Below are 20794 nucleotides of genomic sequence, written 5' to 3'. Positions count from 1 at the left end.
GTAGCCTAATGTCTCTGTGCTTTCTACAACACAGTAAATATTTAACCAATTTCTTCATGAATAGTATATATCGGATATAAACAAAGACATAGATAAATAAATATATTTATAAGCATGCTGCTACCGTTTTTTCGTGTAACTGTGGAGTACTTATGGCCTGACGCGATCTATAGTAATCGGCCACTTCGACCTCCAATAACGCATGTACTATTCAAGTTACATGCCTGTAATTCATACCAATTTAGGTTTACACTAATAGCCTTCTAAAGACACGGCGATCGACGAAATCGGATGAAGCGTTTAAATTTTGGAAATTCGTTGCTGGGTGTTACTTGTATAATTTACCGTCAGATACTAAAATTGAAACTAATAAAGATACTGAAAATCTGATTACACCATCAGAATCGTCTGCAAATAATAGCAATGTACATGTTTCTTTTTGAGGTACCATTACTCATCTGACTACTATTAATTTCTATGCGAACTGTGAAATGTCTGCCGTGATGGTTTCACAAAGTCCGCCATCTTTGGCACTCCCGGCACGTCTCCTTCACCGACACGGCGTCACTATGGAATTCCCAGCCACGCGGCGGATGAACCACGTGGTCCGCCGTTGTGCGGCATTACGCGGTTGCTAACGAGCCGCGGCTTTCCCAGCGGCCCGAGCGGTGGCCGCCAACTCTGAACTTAGAATATTTCCAGGGCGCCGCAACTCGCCCGTTACCTCACAACTTGTGTTACCGAAATCACTGGGACGCAGTGTGACATACCGGATTGCGGAACGAAAGGACTGAACTATTTTGCCTTCTCTTTACCTTCTTTCTGCGTCTCTCTACATTTTCTCGCCCCACCTTTTATTCTTTTTCTGCCCATTTCTGTCCATGCCTTCTATTTTTCGTAAGTGGTAGTTGCTTATCTGGTTAACTCCGTGCACGAAGCTACGATGTACCAAGTGATGTACCGTAATAAGAGTTATAATGAATGATGAAAGACATTTGATTCGTTGTATGGGGTTGTATCATTGAGGTTATTTGTGAGGTCCTGTTGTTAATGTGGTTGAAGGCAATTTTGAGCAGACAAGAGTTCCTGTGTCAGTTGTTTTAAGTGAAGCTGTTTCTGTAGTACATATAATGTTTTGTGGTGGAAACTGAGAAGGATATAGTGATGGCTTAATATGTTGCTAGTTGTGTGAGAGAAGATGACTGAGTGATGTTAAACGGTCTATTTTAGTGCTGTCGCCCCAGAGCTCAGAGTACAACCGGTAACTCTATTTCATTTTACTCCGCAGCGAGTTTCCTGTTGGGGCAACAAAGTGTTTTGGGAGCCGTTTACATTGTAGCTTCTGTCACATTTGAACGGTTACTATAAGCAGGGTTGCCAACAGTCCCGCGTGAGGTGAGACGTCCCGTTTCCACGGCTCAGATAGTGCATCCTGGGATGTGCGTCTGCAGGACACAAATTATACCACTTTATGGTAAACCTGGCCTAGGTTAGAAAGAAACCCCATTCAAATGAAGTGCAGGCGTACATGTAACGGACGCTGGGATAAGGGCATTGGGCGCTCGCGCCCGCGGCGCCCCAGGAAAGAGACAAATGAGTAAATGAGTGTCGCAGGCGTTCGGTCGGCGCTCGCTCTCTCGTTCAACCCCCGTCACCCACAGCCACGCGCTACGCTGGCGCCGTCCAGTTAGTAATCACTACTTGTCACAGAGTTTCGGTGCTTTTATACGATTCATAGAATAAATACTGGTAGTGTTCAGTGTGTTGTTGACACTTTGCTATTGTTATTTTTGAACAGACTGTTTGGATTTGAGTCATGTCTGATTCAGAAACAACAGACTGCGCCAGTGTGAACGTAAAATACAAAATGTGTAAACGAATGTGTTCCTACCGGCAAAAATGGAAGAATTCGTATCCTTTTTGAAAAAAGTTGATGCAAACGGCCATAAAGCTTTTTTAAACATATGTATGAAATCATTTATGATATCACACGGAGGTCTGAATGATGTTAAACGGCGTTTTAGCGTTTCAGAACACAAACGGGCTGAAAGACCCCTGAAGAGTACTCAGAATTTACAACAGTTTTCAAGGCGCGATGTATTGACAACAGACGAGGAAGAAGTGATAGCTGCAAAGCTGACAAAAGTTTAACCATGGTGTAAACCACAAAATGACGTACAATTCTGTTGACACCGATTCAAAGTTATGCCCCGTGATATTTAATGATTCCCAAATCGCATCGGAAATATCGCTTGGTAGAACTAAGGCGTCCTCTTTAATTTACAGTATTCTGGTTACAACGTCAATACAAGATAGCGTGGAAAAAATAGCGTCAGGCGAGTTTTACAGCATTTCGACACATACGTGAAACGAAATTATTTCCAGTAATTGTCGGATTTTACTCTCTAGAGAATGGAATCGGAGCCTGATTGCTTGATTTTTATGAGAACCCAGATAAAAAAGCGATCGATATGTATAATAATATAAAAAAGTATAAGCACTGAGTTAGGATTTCACAAATGTATCTATTTATTCAGCCGACAACGCCAATCTTAATTTTGGCGAAAATAACTCAGTTTGGAAACTAATTTCTCAAGATAATTCCAACATCTTGCCTGCAATGATTTCAGTGCACATGGTATACGATGTTGTCCGCCATGCTGTGGAGAAATGACGTGAATAATTTGGTACTGTATGTGTATGGGAAATTATCCTATCATGCCCAGAGAATCCACACCTTAAAAGAACACTTTGCTGATGCTGTAATAGAATACCAAAATATTACAAGGCACGTTAAAACGAGGTGGCTGTCATTGCATCCTGCTATTGGAAAAGTTCTACGCGGGTTGTTAGTGTTGAAATCATATTTTGTAACTCTTCGAGACAACTGTCCATTTGTGCTAGGAAAATATTCTGATTACGACCACATAAAGAAAACAGAATGCTTTATTGGATTTCTAGATAACGCTTTAAAAATATTTCAGAACGTCATTACGTTTTTGGAAAAAGATAACGCTTTATCTTTTGAAACCTACAACATCATAACGGATTTACGCCTAAAAACAAAGCAAACAACTAACGATAAAATCTCAGGATGTATTTGCTCAAATATCCTCACCAGTTTCACAATTTATGAACAAGAGTCTATCAACATTGTTTTGATTACATGATACAAAAATGCATTGAAATACCAGGACGATCACTTTGATTTTTTAGGAAGATAATAATTTTGGTAATAAAGTGAATATTTGCTTGGGAAAGTATATTTATTTACAACGGTATGTTAACGTGTTGCGAAAAATTATCACTCACCAAACTCATAGATATGGATGAACTTTATAATGAGTTCTACAGTGTTAAGGAAATCGTAAATAAAATGACTGATCAGTGTAAACAAACACCACTGTCAAATGAAAAAAAATGAAGCTTGGCATGAACTATTTCAGCATTCGAATATACCGAACTTATTAAAGATTTTCCAGTTGATCTTGTCCGTTCCATATTTTAATGCCACTGCCGAGAGGGCATTTTCGCTTTGTGGAAACTCCTGGACTAATTCAAGAAACAGACTCCGTGTTGAACACGTAAAGGCGGAACTGCAAGTAAAAATTAACTGTCGGTAGAGCTGCAAAAATTTTTATAATTACATTTTGAAAAATAAGAAATTGCTCAATTGTGCCAGACCACAAGACGGGTACTTCTTCAAAAAGAAAAACTAGTTGTTGAGCAAAGTGTTTTATTTACTGATCTGTGTTAAAAATTTTGTGATGATTACTTTGTAATGGCGAAGAGTGTATTTTGTTAATTTTGTTCCAAATTTGAATTAAAACCGATAAAAATTATTACAATTGTTTTTCTCTCGTTTCTGTATATTTGGCGGCAAGTCCCACTTTTTTTATGTCAAGTCCTGCATATAAATTTGAGGTTTCCCACATATCCATGAATAATAGTTGTCAATCCCAACTATAAACAGAGACCGCATTGTTCAAACACGTGGACTGGCACGGCTGTTGATTTGCGATAAGCCAGCCACGTAAACGCGCTACGACTTCTGTTCCCCTTCTTCGTCTTGTCTGTCATAATTAAAAATAGTTTTCTTACAGTATAGGTTTTAAGTGAGCACAAACAGTGTCAAACTTTGTGGGAAGCTATTCCATCATCTTTTGAAAGCCCTTCTGCCTACTTCCTATGTTTTAGGTTGCACTTTTTCTCTAAGAATTAATTTGGGACATTGCACTTGCTTATTGACTATTACATAGTGTATAATTCTTGAGTGGTTCTAAATAAATGTTACTAGTCTTGTAAGAAGTATGGTCCAGATGCATACCTGTTTCTATTCTGTGAAGAGTTTAGGTATTTCTGAAGATTCTGAGGTGTTTAAAGACACTCTGTCCCATCTAATGTATAGGTCTTCGTCATTTGGTAATATTGCTGTACGCAATGTACATTACTCACATATGTTGGAAAATTCTAATATATTGTATTTCACTTGTAGGTCCCTTTTGTTGACAAGGATTTTGTTTTGTCTTTCGAAAGAATGCAGTAAGTTTACCTTACTAAAGTGATTCTAAAATGCTATTTTTTACAAGCCCAGTTTGTTGCATGTTTCGTTTTGTTCATATCTAGAATGTGTAGATTCTCATTTGATGGATTTATTCTGTTTGTCTTTTGTCTTTTATTGTTCAATAAATCGTTATACTTTGAATTTTCATTTCAGGTTCATGACTAATCTTCCACTGCTTAGCCGATGAGAGCTAAGTCCATTGTCGGTTCAGAGCATTTATTTCTGTTACTTTCTTTCAAGGTGTCACTAAGAGTTAAAAGTAATTGCGAGGTTTTAATTCTTATTCCACTGAAATGACCATTTCTCTTTATAAAATTTCCTGACCTGTGCACAGTGAAATTAATAAGGACCTTTTTCTTACCTATGTATTTTACTCGGTATATAAAGGCCGAATTGCCTTACAGTACCACTCTTCGACCCTTTCGTATCGGAATCTCAGTCGTTTTGTAGTGACTCTGCTATGATTTTTATGTGGATAACAAATTTCTAAAACGAATGGCGAGCGTTTTTTCAACTTTTTGTTTGTTGGAAATCGACACACAGCTACACTCTGTCATTTTTTTACCGCAGCAGAAGCGGAGTAGCACCGTGGTGTAGTGGTTTAAAGTGTTGCATGTAGGGTCGTGAGTTCGAAACTCACTTGGACTGTACAACTTTTATTTCTGTATTCGGTTCGTGTACATTCTAGAAGTACCCACAAATGTCAAGAATTATTGTACTGGAATGTTCTGTAGCTGTATATCTTCCGTATGTGTTCTGGCCGGAGGCAGTTAGCTCCGCGTTCTTATATGTGCAAGTGCTGAATAAACCTTCGTTAAGTGTAGTTAGTGTCCTTCACTCATCAAATTACATCTTTTTCTACATGACATTATTCTGGTGGAGACGCTGCGTATTAGTACTTGTGATAGCGCACATTATCGACGACACAGTGGCTACCATCAGGCCACGACAGAGCCGCCGTTTACGTGGCGAGAAACACGAGTTCGCGGCATATTCAACAGATCGCAATCTATCGGAGACAGAAGAAGAAGAGTACATTACGATGACAGCAACTGTGTGCCACCACATGAGGCATCCATCCGGCTTCTCTGGTGACGATGACCAAGATCCAAACAAGTGGCTGAAGGTATATGAGCGTATAGCCAAATTTACCAAATGGGATGATACCCTGTGTTTGGCTAACGTATTTTTCTACGTGGAGGGCACTGCCAAGCAATGGTATGAGAACAATGAGGAGAAGATTACAAGATGGGAAGTATTCCAGGTGGAACTGTGCAAGTATGTTGGCGACACACAACGACCAAGTGCAAGGTTGAAGATAAATTAAAGTGCAGGGCACAGCGTCCAGGAGAAAGACGTCTTGAAGCTGTGTAAAATAGTGGACCCTAGTATGAAGGAGGAAGATAAGGTTGCACATCTCATGAAGGGTGTTGCTGTTGCTGAGGACATGTATCAAGCCCTACTCCTGAAGGAAGTTTCGACAGCAGACGATTTCATAAAATGGTGTCAGTATATCGAGACAATGCATCAAAAAAGAATTATACGCAAGAAGTTTGAACGGTTTCCAAACGTCGTGATGGAGGAAGCATCTGATTTCACAAGTGTTCTTCGTCACGTAGTGAGAGAGAAAGTTCAGAAGACACTTGAATTGCACTGCGAGCACAAAACTGAAATGCTTCAAGAGGTCATAAGGGAAGAAGTGGAACAGACATTGAACCCAGTGTCTCATTCTTCATTGCCCTTTAAAATGGTGAAAAAGTCGAGACCCTGGCGGAGTTACGTTCCTAATATGCCACATGAGGAACCAGTTTGGGTACCAAGGACGACTGACGTCTGGAGGAACCAGGATAACCAACCAGTATGGTTCAAATGGCTCTGAGCACTATGGGACACAACTGCTGTGGTCATAAGTCCCCTAGAACATAGAACTACTTAAATCTAACTAACCTAAGGACATTTCGCACATCCATGCCCGAGGTAGGATTCGAACCTGCGACCGCAGCGGTCGCGCGGTTCCAGACCGTAGCGCCCAGAACCGCTCGGCCACTCCGGCCGGCCCAACCAGTATGTTTCCATTGCGGACGACCGGGATATGTGGTGTGCTATTGTCGAGAAAGGCGGCGGATATTTGATAATGCCCGCATCAGAGGACAGCAGACCGATCTTAGCCGACGCTAACTCCGGAATGACGAAGATGAACAAGAAGATGTGGGTGCAGGACGACGTAGGTCACCATCGCCGCAAGCTAGCCGCTGGAGCTCCCCAACACGTCGATCAAGGTCTCCATCGCCGTTTAGAAGCTCCAGCCGATCGCCTAGCCGCCGCAACCTGGAAAACTAAAGGTTGCGACCTTCCTTGGGAGTGAGGCCGCCGAAGAGAAAAATCCTCCGCCGTCGATCACTACAAAAATGATAGGAAATTACGTCGATATCCTCATGGACGGACGACCAGCGCAAGCTCTTGTGGACTCTGGAGTATCATATTTAGTCATTTCGGAGAAGTACCGTCTTCAGTTGCAGAAAACCGTATGCGTGGAGAGCAAAACATCTCTGCTGAAGGTGGCTAATGGGAAATATGCAAAACCTATAGGAAAATGTACCATTCGTGTGGGGATAAGTGGCCACACACAGCCCTTAGAATTCATCGTCTTACAAGAGTGTAGTCATGATGCCATACTCGGATGGGACTTTTTGAAAGCTTTTCAGGCAATTATAGATTATGGTCGCTCAAAGATTATGCTAGACAAGATGAGATACTGTGCACAGTAAGATGCGCATCCGAGTGTGTGGAGACTATGTGTGTTGGATGAAGTGATCATTCCTGCAGTCAGCGCTAGAAAGGTAGCAGTCACGTGTCATGCCAGGCATCAACTCACGGATCTTGTGGTGGAATGCAATAGAAGCATACAACTGAAGAACAACTTGGTCATCCCAGCCTTTGTCGTTTCGTTTTAGAACGGATTCGGTGAATTGTGGGTAGTTAACTGTTGCCAAGAAACGCAGATCCTTCCAAGACGCATGTGCGTATCAAACGCTGAGCCGTTAACTGAAGAACAGTTGAGCGTCATAGAAACCTGCTATACCGAGTCTGTGGGTGAAATTAGCGCTACCACTACGGGACAAGATCTTCTAGATCGACTACCACCAGATCTCACTAAGGAACAACAGAAGAAGCTACTTGCCATTCTTCAAGAGTTCTCTGAATGCTTCAATCCACAGGTGAAGAGCAAGTTAGACAAGTCGATGGTGAAGCACCGGAATAGCACTTGAGACCATCAACCAATAAGCCAGAGAACATACCGTGTGTCAGCAACGGAATATTGACGAGGTAGAGAAAATGTTGAAGAATGACATCATTCAGCCTTCGCAGAGCCCATGGTCGTCACCTGTGGTCCTCGTCAGGAAGAAGGATGGCAGTTTGCGCTTTTGTGTTGATTACAGGAAGCTTAATAAGATAACTAAAAGGGACGTTTACCCTCTTCCACGAATTGACGATACACTAGATTTTCTGAAGGGGGCTAAGTTTTTCTCAACCATTGACATGTACTCGTGATACTGGCAAATCGAAGTATATGAGGCTGATCGTGAGAAAACTGCATTCATTATCCCTGAGGGCCTGTATGAGTTTAAGGTAATGCAGTTGGGTTTGTGTAACGCACCAGCAACTTTTGAACGGATGATGGATAATCTTCTAAGTCACCTGAAGTGTACTATGTGTGTTTGTTATTTAGATGACATCATAGTGTTCTCACAGACATTTGATGAACACATAAAAAGACTGAGAGCCGTTCTTAAGTGTCTTCAACAAGCCGGACTGAAACTTAATCCAAGAAAGTGTCTCTTTGGAGCAAAAGAAATCAAAATACTTGGACACCTTGTGTCAAACGAACGTGTGCGGCCAGACCCGTAAAAGGTGAGATCTGTAACAGAATTTCCTATTCCTAAAAGTATTAGACAGAGTGAGAAGCTTCCTCGGATTATGTTCTTATTACTGTCGTTTTATCAAAGACTTTTGTATCAAAGCTAGGTCGCTCCAAGAGTTGTTAAAAGCTGTTGCTTAATTTATCTCGGGTGGTGCTCAACAAGATTCTTTCGATGTGCTGCGAAAAGCTCTGACGACTGACCCTGTACTTGGTCTGTATGATGAGAGAGCACCTACAGAACTACACACAGATGCCAGCGCGTATGGGATCGGCGCTGTTCTGATGCAAATTTCAGATGGAAAAGAGCAGGTTATAGCCTTGTGATCTCGTCTGGATCTTCACTCCTGTTCGGAAGGTTGGTCTCCCTGAGAAACTCCTCAGGAGCTACTTTGGACCTTGTAAGGTTGTAAGACAGTTGTCTGATGTCACTTAGTAAGTTGAAGATTTCGACCCTGACGCAAGACTACGAAAGATCAGAGGTACGGTCCACGTCCTTCGAATGAAGCCCTATAAGGATCCTGCAAACCCGGGTAAACTCGAAGCTCCAGAGATAGGCTACAAGCTGAAAGATGACGAAGAGCGCAGCAACAAAAGAAGTTCTAAGAAGATCACCGCCAGGGCGAGAATCAGTCATCGGGTGTCGGAGTATGCCGGGCCGATGACTCGTTCCCGGACTAGGACGACGTAACATTGAGACGCTGTTCCCTTAAGGAGGGAGCAATGTCACGGAAGAAGATGAGTAACACCATGGTGTAGTGGTTATGATATTAAATTGTTGCATGGAGGGTCGTGAGTCATTTTAATTTCTATATGCGGTCGAGTACCTTTTAGAAGTATCCACAAACGGCAAGAATCATTGTACTGGAATGTTGTGTAGCTGTATATATACTGTATGTGTTCTGATCGGAGGCAGTTTGCTCCGCGCTCTTGTATGTGTAAGTGCTGAATAAATCTTCCTTAAGTGAAGTTAGTGATCGTCATTCATCTAATTATATCTTATTCTACGTTACACTATTTCTGTTTTAAAATTAATACAAGCACTGCACTAACGGTCTGAACTGAGTCTTCTTAAACCTTGGTTTTTCTCATACAAAAGTTTAAGATCCATTCCTGAACAGATTTGGTGTCGCCCTATGCTGATTCTTACCAGCGTTTAACCTGCTGTCAGACAGCTCCGTCTTACTCTGTCCCGATGCATGGTGAGCATCACACCGCTGGAACACATTCCCAGCTGTTCTTTAAGAACGAGCCCTCGCCGCACGCTTCACCATTCCCCTCTGCAAGCCTCTACGCTAAGCCTCACTCCTAGCATCAGTCAACATATCTTTAGTAACACCGAGCCTTCCTTCTCTCTCCACCTTCCCCTCTTCATAGCTATACCGCGTTCTCCCCCCTTTACCACAGCCTTTCGCACCCGTCCCACCTGTGCCTTGCAGTGCTGTACCCTTCCTACCCCTCACACAGGACGTGCATTACGCCGCAGAGAGTCCCCAGCCTCCTTCATCATCCAGCTAGAGTGAAACGCCATAAAGGTTTGTCGACGTCACACACCCAGATCTTTCCTACCCCTTTTCAACCTACTTATCCGACAGTTGGAAGCTGTTTACAAACACGCGCTTCTGTCACGCAGATCCGCATTCTGGTGTTCAATGTTTTGTATTCTGCGGACTGATCAAAGACGCGATGCATACTTTCCCATCTTTTATGTGAAGTTTTATGAATAGGGCGAGAATTTTTTTAGTTGTTTTGCTATTGTGCACACATACTTAAGTTTCCATTTCTAGGGTTTTACCTTGTGTCTCTCCATGCCAATAACTTTATATTCTGTACTTTCCTGATGTGTCTGACTGGTTTTGGAACAGCCATAGTGCCGACTGACAATCAAAAAGTGCTGGTTTTGGTCTTGTCTTCAGTTTTTCTGGTCTTAATTTTAAATGTTAAGAGCAATTTGTCAATAATTACTGTACTGTAAGAGGTTTGTAGAACATTGTGTTTGAGTGACACTACTGGGAAAAATATTAAGTTTGTGTGTTATTTTGAGCACTAGATTTTGTACTTTTTTGGTGTATTTTCACATTTTACATCCTTAGTTTAACGAGAATTAGTAATTTTTCATGTGTTTTCCTGTCAAAGGGACAGAGTGATACTGTGGTTTTGCTGAGATAATAAGTAGTAATCTTACGTAAGGTAATCGATATTAGCAATTTTCCACAGATCTGTTCCCTCTAGTGCTTTTGCTTTATGTTCTTTTTATAACTGTGATGTAATGAGGTGACACTTGATAATTATATTTTGTGTTTCTGGGAATTCGGTAAACACATAAAGGAGTATGTGTTTTCTACAGTTAATGAGTATAAGTCGAAACTGTGGGATGACTCGAAAGTTATTACCCTAGGTGCAATCACTCCACAAATGTCTAAGCTCATGCCAGACCCTCATCTGCAAATGGACAATATTATGTCGAATCTTGAGGAGTTACGAGAAATATACCAGCTAAACACTTGTGAATCCAATATTATTTGTTGTGCAAGCTAGTAACGATTCAGACCACAACTTGCTGACATTTCAATCTTGTTAATTTTCTCTTGCTTTAATTATGTCTAATTAATCTACATCTGCATTAGAACCATTACACGTCGATGTAATTTAAGGAGTTTGTTTTTGTATATTAGTATATTTTTTTCTCTTGATTTTCTGAAATTTCCACTATTATTTCTCTGTATTGACCATTCTCAAATATGCTACCATTATTCAGTTGAAAGTGCTGTAACACTTTGATGTAGATGTCATATTTCACTTCATCTCCCTTGCTGCTTATCCCCAAGTATGTCATGTTTTTAAGTATTGTTACACTACGAGGTAATTTAAGGTGTCTTCAAGTGAGTACGTATAATTTTGGTATTAGAAATTCATGGATTTGATGTGTCAATTTGCCGTCTTCTAATTTTATCTATAGCTCCAAACCTAGAGGCTAAATTTTTAAATGAGTGCTTTTATGAAGTTATTTTACTTTATTCGCCTCCCTTAAACAGCTAAACTTATTATATAGAATTTTGTTTACCTTGGGCTCTATTTCTGTACTCTCCGTTAATCTTAAAACTAGAACTACCCTTTCATCTGGAACAATCTACTTATATTTCATGAGTTGTTATTTTATCTTTACTATGCTTCACCGCTCTTACCGCAGAGTATAAGGTCCTGGAATTCTAAGGAAATTAACCAACTGCTTGTATCCAGCAATTATAAATTTTTTCATTATTCTGAATGGCGATGTAATATATCATATTGCAAAAGGTATCGTACTACCCACGTCGGATGATAATGTTTTGCACGGAGTTGGTTTATTACGTTTTCATCCAAATACAGGTGATTTAATTACAGTGAAATGAATATCCGTAGCTACATACAGGCGTTGATATAAGTAAACGCGGACAGTTGAAAATGTGTGCCCCGACCGGGACTCGAACCCGGGATATCTTCCTTATATGACAGACGCTCTATCCATCTGAGTCATCGAGGACACAGAGTATAGGCGACTGCAGGAACTTATCTCTGACACGTCTCTGGTGAGACCCACATTCCCAACTTATTTTACTGCACAATATTCTTAGTGCCCCTGACCATTATACTCATTGCTCGCGGCTTTTTGCCGATTCCCGTAAGAGTTCGGGCATTGCCGGCCGGAGTGGCCGTGCGGTTCTAGGCGCTACAGTCTGGAACCGCGTGACCGCTACGGTCGCAGGTTCGAATCCTGCCTCGGGCATGGATGTGTGTGATGTCCTTAGGTTAGTTAGGTTTAAGGAGTTCTAAGTTCTAGGGGACTGATGACCTTAGAAGTTGAGTCCCATAGTGCTCAGAGCCATGGTAAAATGGTCGGTGAGACCCAACTATATATATAGTTGGGTCTCACCGACCATTTGACCATCTTCTTCTGTGCGGATTCACAAACAATGCCCGAACAAAATGGTTCAAATGGCTCTGAGCACTGTGGGACTCAACTTCTAAGGTCATCAGTCCCCTAGAACTTAGAACTCCTTAAACCTAACTAACCTAAGGACATCACACACATCCATATATATATATATATATATATATATATATATATATATATATATATATATATATATATATATATATAAGGGTGATTTCGAAAATCAAGTATTTCGTCATCCTGATGGTATACACTATATTTTGGCGTTGATTCCGTAATTTAGAAACGAGATCAGTACTTACCAGCCAATGAAATCACCTAAACATCCTAGAGACCGCAGTAAACCCTAAAAAGATCAGTGCTGATTAAGTTCTGTCACCTAGCTCAGTACTGTAACACTTAACGATTAAAAGAAACTTGACTAAATGTAAGTCGCTTCCCACTTACACTAAATGGAAACCATTGTAACAGATCCCTCCCCTAGCTTTCCCTATTAGAGCAAACCGTCTTTCTGAGGCCTAGCTGACACTTTTTTTGTAAACAATGTGAGTCACCATTCCTCTGGAAGGGGGAAGGAATGTACTGGGTGGTAGCTAGTCAAGGAACATTTTAGGGAAATGGTTCAACAAATTTTATTTCAAAGGCTCCAGTCAAATCCCCTTATGACGTGATAACTCCAATCACCAAGGAATGACCCCCCATGAACCATGGACCTTGCCGTTGGTGGGGAGTCTAGCGTGCCTCAGTGATACAGATGGCCGTACCGTTGGTGCAACCACAACGGAGGGGTATCTGTTGAGGGGCCAGACAAACGTGTGGTTCCTGACGAGGGGCAGCAGCCTTTTCAGTAGTTGCAGGGGCAACAGTATGGATGATTGACTGATCTGGCCTTGTAACAATAGCCAAAGCGGCCTTGCTGTGCTGGTATTGCGAACGGCTGAAAGCAAGGGGAAATTACAGCCGTAATTTTTTCCGAGGGCATGCAGCATTACTGTATGGTTAAATGATGATGGCGTCCTCTTGGGTAAAATATTCCGGAGGTAAAATAGTCCCCCATTCGGATCTCTGGGCGGGGACTACTCAAGAGGACGTTGTTATCAGGAGAAAAAACTGGCGTTCTACGGATCGGAGCGTGGAATGTCAGATCCCTTAGTCGAGCAGGTAGGTTAGAAAATTTAAAAAGGGAAATGGATAGGTTCAAGTTAGATATAGTGGGAATTAGTGAAGTTCGGTGGCAGGAGGAACAAGACTTTTGGTCAGGTTATAAAATAAATACAAAATCAAATAGAGGTAACGCAGGAGTAGGTTTAATAATGAATAAAAAAATAGGCATGCGGGTAAGCTACTACAAACAGCATAGTGAACGCATTATTGTGGCCAAGATAGACACGAAGCCCATGCCTACTACAGTAGTACAAGCTTATATCCCAACTAGCTCTGCAGATGATGAAGAAATTGATGAAATGTATGATGAGATAAAAGAAATTATTCAGATAGTGAAGGGAGACGAAAATTTAATAGTCATGGGTGACTGGAATTCGATAGTAGGAAAAGGCAGAGAAGGAAACGTAGTAGGAGAATAAGGATTGGGGGTAAGAAATGAAAGAGGAAGCCGCCTGGTGGACATGAAAGGGAAGCAGTGGTTGGGAAGGGAGTGAGACACGGTTGTAGCGTCTCCCCTACGTTATTCAATCTGTATATTGAGCAAGCAGTAAAGGAAACAAAAGAAAAATTTGGAGTAGGTATTAAAATCCATGGAACAGAAATAAAAACTTTGAGGTTCCCCGATGACATAGTAATTCTGTCAGAGACAGCAAAGGACTTGGAAGAGCAGTTGAACGGAATGGACAGTGTCTTGAAAGGAGGATATAAGATGAACATCAACAAAAGCAAAACGAGCATAATAGAATGTAGTCGAATTAAGTCGGGTGATGCTGAGGGAATTAGATTAGGAAATGAGACACGTAAAGTAGTAAAGGAGTTTTGCTGTTTGGGGAGCAAAATAACTGATGTTGGTCGAAGTAGAGAGGATATAAAATGTAGACTGGCAATGGCAAGGAAAGTGTTTCTGAAGAAGAGAAATTTGTTAACATTGAATATAGATTTAAGTGTCAGGAAGTCGTTTCTGAAAGTATTTGTATGGAGTGTAGCCATGTATGGAAGTGAAACATGGACAGTAAATAGTTTGGACAGGAAGAGAATAGAAGTTTTCGAAATGTGGTGCTACAGAAAATGCTGAAGATTAGATGGGTAGATCACATAACTAATGAGGAGGTACTGAATAGAATTGGGGAGAAGAGGAGTTTGTGGCACAACTTGACGAGAAGAAGAGACCGGTTGGTAGGACATGTTCTGAGGCATCAAGGGATCACAAATTTAGCATTGGAGGGCAGCGTGGAGGGTAAAAATCGTAGAGGGAGACCAAGAGATAAATACACTAAGCAGATTCAGAAGGATGTAGGTTGCAGTAGGTACTGGGAGATGAAGAAACTTGCACAGGATAGGGTAGCATGGAGAGCTGCATCAAACCAGTCTCAGGACTGAAGACCACAACAACAACAACCAAGGAATCGAATGAAGTGTGGTATAGTAGCCACCGTTTGGAAGCTCCCTCGTGTGTGTCTATCATTATGGCATCGCCACAAAGGTCAAAACAGCCAAATGTCCTAATTACACATCACGTCACTAAATACAACCGACCATGGACCACATATTGGCCTTCTTTGATCTCGCGGACTCCCAACACAAAGTATCAAGTTGCGGCATTCTGTTGATCGGCAAATTCAGGATTTGTTTCCTGTCTCTTTCTCAAGAGGCCACGTTCTGTTTGTCTGTGTGAACCAATGTCCTGAAACACGCAGAAGAGGTTTTCATCTCTCCTCAGAATACAGTATTCATATTGGTCAATGCTGGAGACAAAGGGAGAGCTGAATCATTTTCGATATAAAAAATAGAATGACGTAAGCCCTTGGCACTATCCTATCAAATTAATTGATTAATAATTTACACTAGTCAAATAGATCGCTTAAAACACTCACTTCCACCTTAGAACATTACGATGATCCTTCTTCATAATAAAACATATTTTCAACATTCGAGTATCACCCACAAACATTATTCAAATCAATTAATGAAATTTCCACCACAAATAGATCGTAGCGCTAAATATGTCTGGCAACGGCATTTCCGCAGTGCATACACCGGTTCCCGTCAGATCACCGAAGTTAAACGCTGTCGGGCGTGGTCGGCATTTGGATGGGTGACCATCCGGGTCGCCATGTGCTGTTGTCATTTTTCGGGGTGCACTCAGCCTCGTGATGCCAATTGAGGAGCTACTCGACCGAATAGTAGCGGCTCCGGTCACAGAAAACCATCATAACGACCGGGAGAGCGGTTTGCTGACCACACGTCCCTCCTATCCGCATCCTCATCTGAGGATGATACGGCGGTCGGATGGTCCCGATGGGCCACTTGAGGCCTGAACACGGAGTGCTAAATATGTCGGGCTCTTGTACTCACCAACGTTTGAGATCACAAACACCCTCCTCCAGCACAATGTTGCACTAAACATACCTGTTGAAAAAAAAATCCTACTGATCACACCAATTAGCGATGGCGAGGCACGCGCTGTTCGCTGACTGCAGGGTGGCCCCCTTCTGCAGTGGCCACTAGAAAGACCCACACCTGCACAGGCTATGCCTGCTCATACCAAACACATGCGTGTTGCGATATATAGAGAAGCACTGAACACACACACTTAAACCACGATCCAATCTATAGTAATAGTAGTTGTCATGGTTAGATGTCGGAGATCGCTATCAGTCCGGAATTTGACTCCCCGATTGGTTTTCTCGTGCACTATAGAATTCCTTAATTGGTTCTCTCTGCTACATTAGGAGGTATACTGCATAATAGGATAGAGACAACAGCAAGTACCGCTGCAAGACAGAGTCCACTGCAAAGCACGGAGAAGCGCTAAACACGACACATTTAAGCCAGTCAATAGCAGTGGCTTATCATGCCTAGATGTCGCAGGTTGCTGAAAACACTCGCACATCCCACACAGTCATCTCCCAGATGTCAGCATGCAATGCGCCCGTGCCCTCATACATCACCAACGCCGACGTTCAGAGGTCGGTGAAAATTATCGTCGCGGCCGCAGCTGCAGACATGGATGCGCATGTATGCCAGAGTGTTACACCCTAGTGGGAGCCATCCATGACACATACACAGACGCAGACATACAGAAAACAGCGTAAACGCATGGCTACTGTAGAAGATGTCTTTGGAGGTGGCTGCACGCATTCGAGTACAGTTCTTTACAATGCTGTGTGATCAGAAAAATAGTACATTTGCCCTAGGAGTTGGCAACTGTCCTACATTTACAAGCACTTTTGGAATACATGGCGAGAAGTGATGTTATGATCACATGGCCAGAAGTAGCATAAAATTGGTAACATGACGGAAAATACGTATAAATTGAGGAAAAGTACGCCGAAAAGCGGGAGTACTTGCATGTCTTCTGCTTGGTCGAGGAAATTTCTTGTACATGGGAACGAGTATGCGACAGCAAGAGAAATATGAGAAAAAGTTGATATGAAAGCACCGGGAACCAGCGAAACAGAGACTTTTTCGTTGACAGTGATAAGTCGGTTGGAATAGAATGTTTAACGTGGATGACCTCCAAATGTGGAATAATAAGTCAGATCACAAGCCCAGTTGTGACCCCAATCGCCTTATAAATTTTTATAAAGTGTCTTTACCAGCTGGGGTTACTGCAGAATGGTTCTCATGTTTGAGCCTGTGCAGGATTCCTGAGGTGTCTTAAACCTTAACAAACAGTATTTACAATGTGCTTCTCTGTGCTCTCCATCAATCACAACCTTGCGCTGTCAGCTTCCAAAACAGTTGCTGTATGTTTTCTTTAACAACATTTTAGTGTATACCTATTGATATAAACAGTGACACATGCAAACTGACTCCTGTCTTTGATGCTTTCCTTGAAAAGAGAGCCATCTGCCTCAAAACTTACATGGATCTCTGTAAAAGGACGATAGAAAGTCGGTTGAGTGATCGGTTGAGAGGGAGAAAGGGAGATGTTGCCGAAGGTCATTTATCACGCATTTAGCAATCTTTTTCGTATTCTCTCGGGGTGTATCAGTTGTATGGTATAACCTGCCATCAGCTCACATGAAGTTGCGTGTTCTGTGTGTGACTTAGAGCACAATCTACCTGCGATCGTTAACAGCAAACCTCGGCAAACCACAGTTATCACAGGACTTCCAACTCGTGTGTGATGAGATATGTCCATCGATAGAAAACCTGTTTCCGTACCCTCCTCTAGACGAACGAAAATGTATGTAAAGTAGCCAATTTCTCTGCCACATCTTAGATGTAAATCGAGTCTTCAGTTACGTATAGGTACGAAGCGGCTGTTACTATGTTATTCATGTTCGTCCTATCCTAAATGCATGCAAGAGGGTCATCAGGGAGAGGGCAAGATTTAGGACTTTTAGTAGATTGGTGAATAAGATGCGCAAACATTCTTATTGAAAATCAGACAGCACATGGGTATGTTAGTAATATGACCGATACATATGGAAAACTGTGGAAAAATGTGGAAGATGACATAAAATCGGTAAAAATAGAAGAAATCTTGTATAATGACTAAAAATTGATGTGAGATACGTAAAAATTTAGGGAAATAGCATGAAATACGTAGAATCCCGAAAACCTAATAAAATCACGGAAATTGACTCAGAATACATAAAATTAAAGAGAAATACGATGAAAAGAGTACTGTGGAAAATCAATAAAATTTCGTGTTCCGGAGGAGGCGAGTACACTGATGCTACATATACACACCTCAATAGTGGCGAGAGGTGGCCTTCCAGAGACAAGACATCAAGATGAAATGGCAACACTATACTGCACGTGAGTAGTGCAGCCTAACATAAGAGAATGACTACTGCGTGCAACAGAATGATTACCAGGGGTTGTGGTAAACTGCGGTAAGACTCTGGCTACTGACTGTTTTCTTCCTCGTAAGATGTCACCGTTCCTTCGTATGCATTTTCGGCTGTCGACAATCATTTTATAGGGCTGTTATGAACATGTCATAATTTCTGAACCATAATCGGGCTTGAACATCATAAACAGCAGGCGTCATACACCTATGGAAACCTCTGTAGTGTTTGTGTTACAAAGAATCGATGTTTTCTTTGGTGTGCAAGGTAGTAGTTTTGAGCGGTTCTAGGCGCTAGTCTAAAACCGCGCGACCGCTACGGTCGCAGGTTCGAATCCTTCCTCGGGCATGGATGTGTGTGATGTCCTTAGCTTAGTTAGATTTAAGGTTTAAGTAGTTATAATTCTAGGGGACTGATGACGTCAGAAGTTAAGTCCCATAGTGCTCAGAGCCATTTGAACCATTTTTGGTAGTAGTTTTATCACTTCAGAGTTACTCATCATAGTTTATTGTGGAGAAACTTGCCTGGAGAATGTATGTCATGCGCTTGGAATATATTACCTACATTGGAATATTAACAGCGTTGCATTCAGCATGACTAATAGGCCAGAAGATGCAGTGCTCTAGCATTATAGGGTGCTTTAAGGGCAGAACCGTAAACTAAGCAATGCATGTGTTTATGTTCCTCAATCAGTTCTCTCTTACCAGTACCTTCTAGGGATTGACTCCAGACACTAGAACAATACTTCTGAATTGGTGGTGCAGCTGATTTACGTAAAATGCTTCAAACGACGTCCAACTGGGACTCCATTACACACAAATCCCACATTTCTTCTTCATAACTGTATGTTATATGATCAAACACGCTTATATCTACTACACGCCGATAAAGGGTACTAATCTCCTCGACATGTGCGTATTTGGAGAAATCTTATGCACTTGAATGGGTGCCATGTGTAAGATTGGTGTGGGACGACAGTTAAGGACTGAACTCGCTCTGCTCCTTCATGAGGCATGGAATGTACCAGTCTACTTCGGGTCAGGTGCAGATGCAATCAGTGACAATGTTACAGGGAGGGTTGGTCAAAGACAATGCAAGGAGATCTTTCAATCTCTAACTTTATCCTAAGAATGGGAAAATGCTGTCCATTCCATACAGGGAAAATTGGGCAATTGTAATCATAAGTTACTCACTATGATCGAAGTGCTAGAAATTAGAAACATGAAGTTCACTGCTTCGTATAATTTAATATATATATATATATGTCTGTTTGAGAATTAACAATGAATGGATGTTCTGCACAGTCATCTATCTACATTCGCCGTCTAGTGTACGGTACACGTAAAGTAGATGGGGGGGGGGGGGGAGGAGGGGGCTGGTTTAGCGATGATACAGAAACCGTGAAGAAGCATCCTGCTGTGTCGCTGGTCAATGTTGAAATTACAGAAAAACTGGCAAAATTGCTAAAATTGATCGCACTCTCAACTGTGGTGATTATTACAGTACATCAATGATGTGTTTTCTATCTCATCTGTCCACAGGTACACTGTTTATTACCACATGTTGACTGACTGACACCACTTGTTTGAGATGGAGAGACTGTCTTAGTGGGAGCAACACTCTCCAGGGATGGTCTGCAACGAAACAGTGATCACACATATGACTGCAATATGAGGGATCAGTCGAAATGGAACACTTAGACATCTGCTACCATGTCACTGTGAAATATGACTTTAAATGCAGAGGTCATTAACCACCCATGGACAGCTTTTTAGAAATGGTTCACAATGCTGTAAAACTCTTCCAGTTTCTGTATATTGCGACTGTCTTTTATTCCAATCATCCCGTGTGTTGTGATAGCAGTAGCACCATAATTTACAAAGTGCAATGTCCAGCTTTCAGTAAGAGGTGAAACGTGTTAACATCAGTTTGGAAAGCGGCACAGTCCTTGAAAGCATGATGGAAAATACAAAATTTATGGCAGTGTACAAAGCCGTAGTCATACATTGCTTGGATGTGTTACAGCCGAAAAAACAATGTATCAAACAACAAAACAGGGACCCTCCCTTGCGACTGATAGTCTGTGGGATATGGCCCTCCTACAGTACAGGCGATGAAACTTTTCATTGGTCTGTGCAGGTGACTTCGATCACTGGTCACTTGCTCTAATGGATCAATACCTGTGTATGTAATAGGATGCTACATGTGCTCGATGCCAGAACACAGACAGTATTTGCTTTTGATACATATCTATCAGAAGAGAGAAAAGTGGTAAAACTTACCAAGTTCTCTGTCAGATGAAGTTAATGAAATTTTTATAGTTCATAGTTCGTTTTCTCTGTTTGATGGTACAAATAACGATGACAGGATGAATGTTTGGGTGACATATGTCAATATACCCTGAAGGATGC

At 41.7% G+C, this 20794-nt stretch overlaps 1 pseudogene; it reads left to right on the top strand.

Moving 5' to 3' along the window:
• Positions 1-15590: 15590 nt before the first annotated feature.
• LOC126185661 (5S ribosomal RNA) lies at positions 15591-15708 on the top strand (annotated as a pseudogene).
• The last annotated feature ends 5086 nt before the right edge of the window (positions 15709-20794 follow it).

Source organism: Schistocerca cancellata, chromosome 4, assembly GCF_023864275.1.
Source record: "Schistocerca cancellata isolate TAMUIC-IGC-003103 chromosome 4, iqSchCanc2.1, whole genome shotgun sequence".
NCBI classification, from domain to species: domain Eukaryota; kingdom Metazoa; phylum Arthropoda; class Insecta; order Orthoptera; family Acrididae; genus Schistocerca; species Schistocerca cancellata.
The sequence above is the reverse complement of the archived record's forward strand: the minus strand, read 5'-3'. Positions and strand labels throughout refer to the sequence as shown.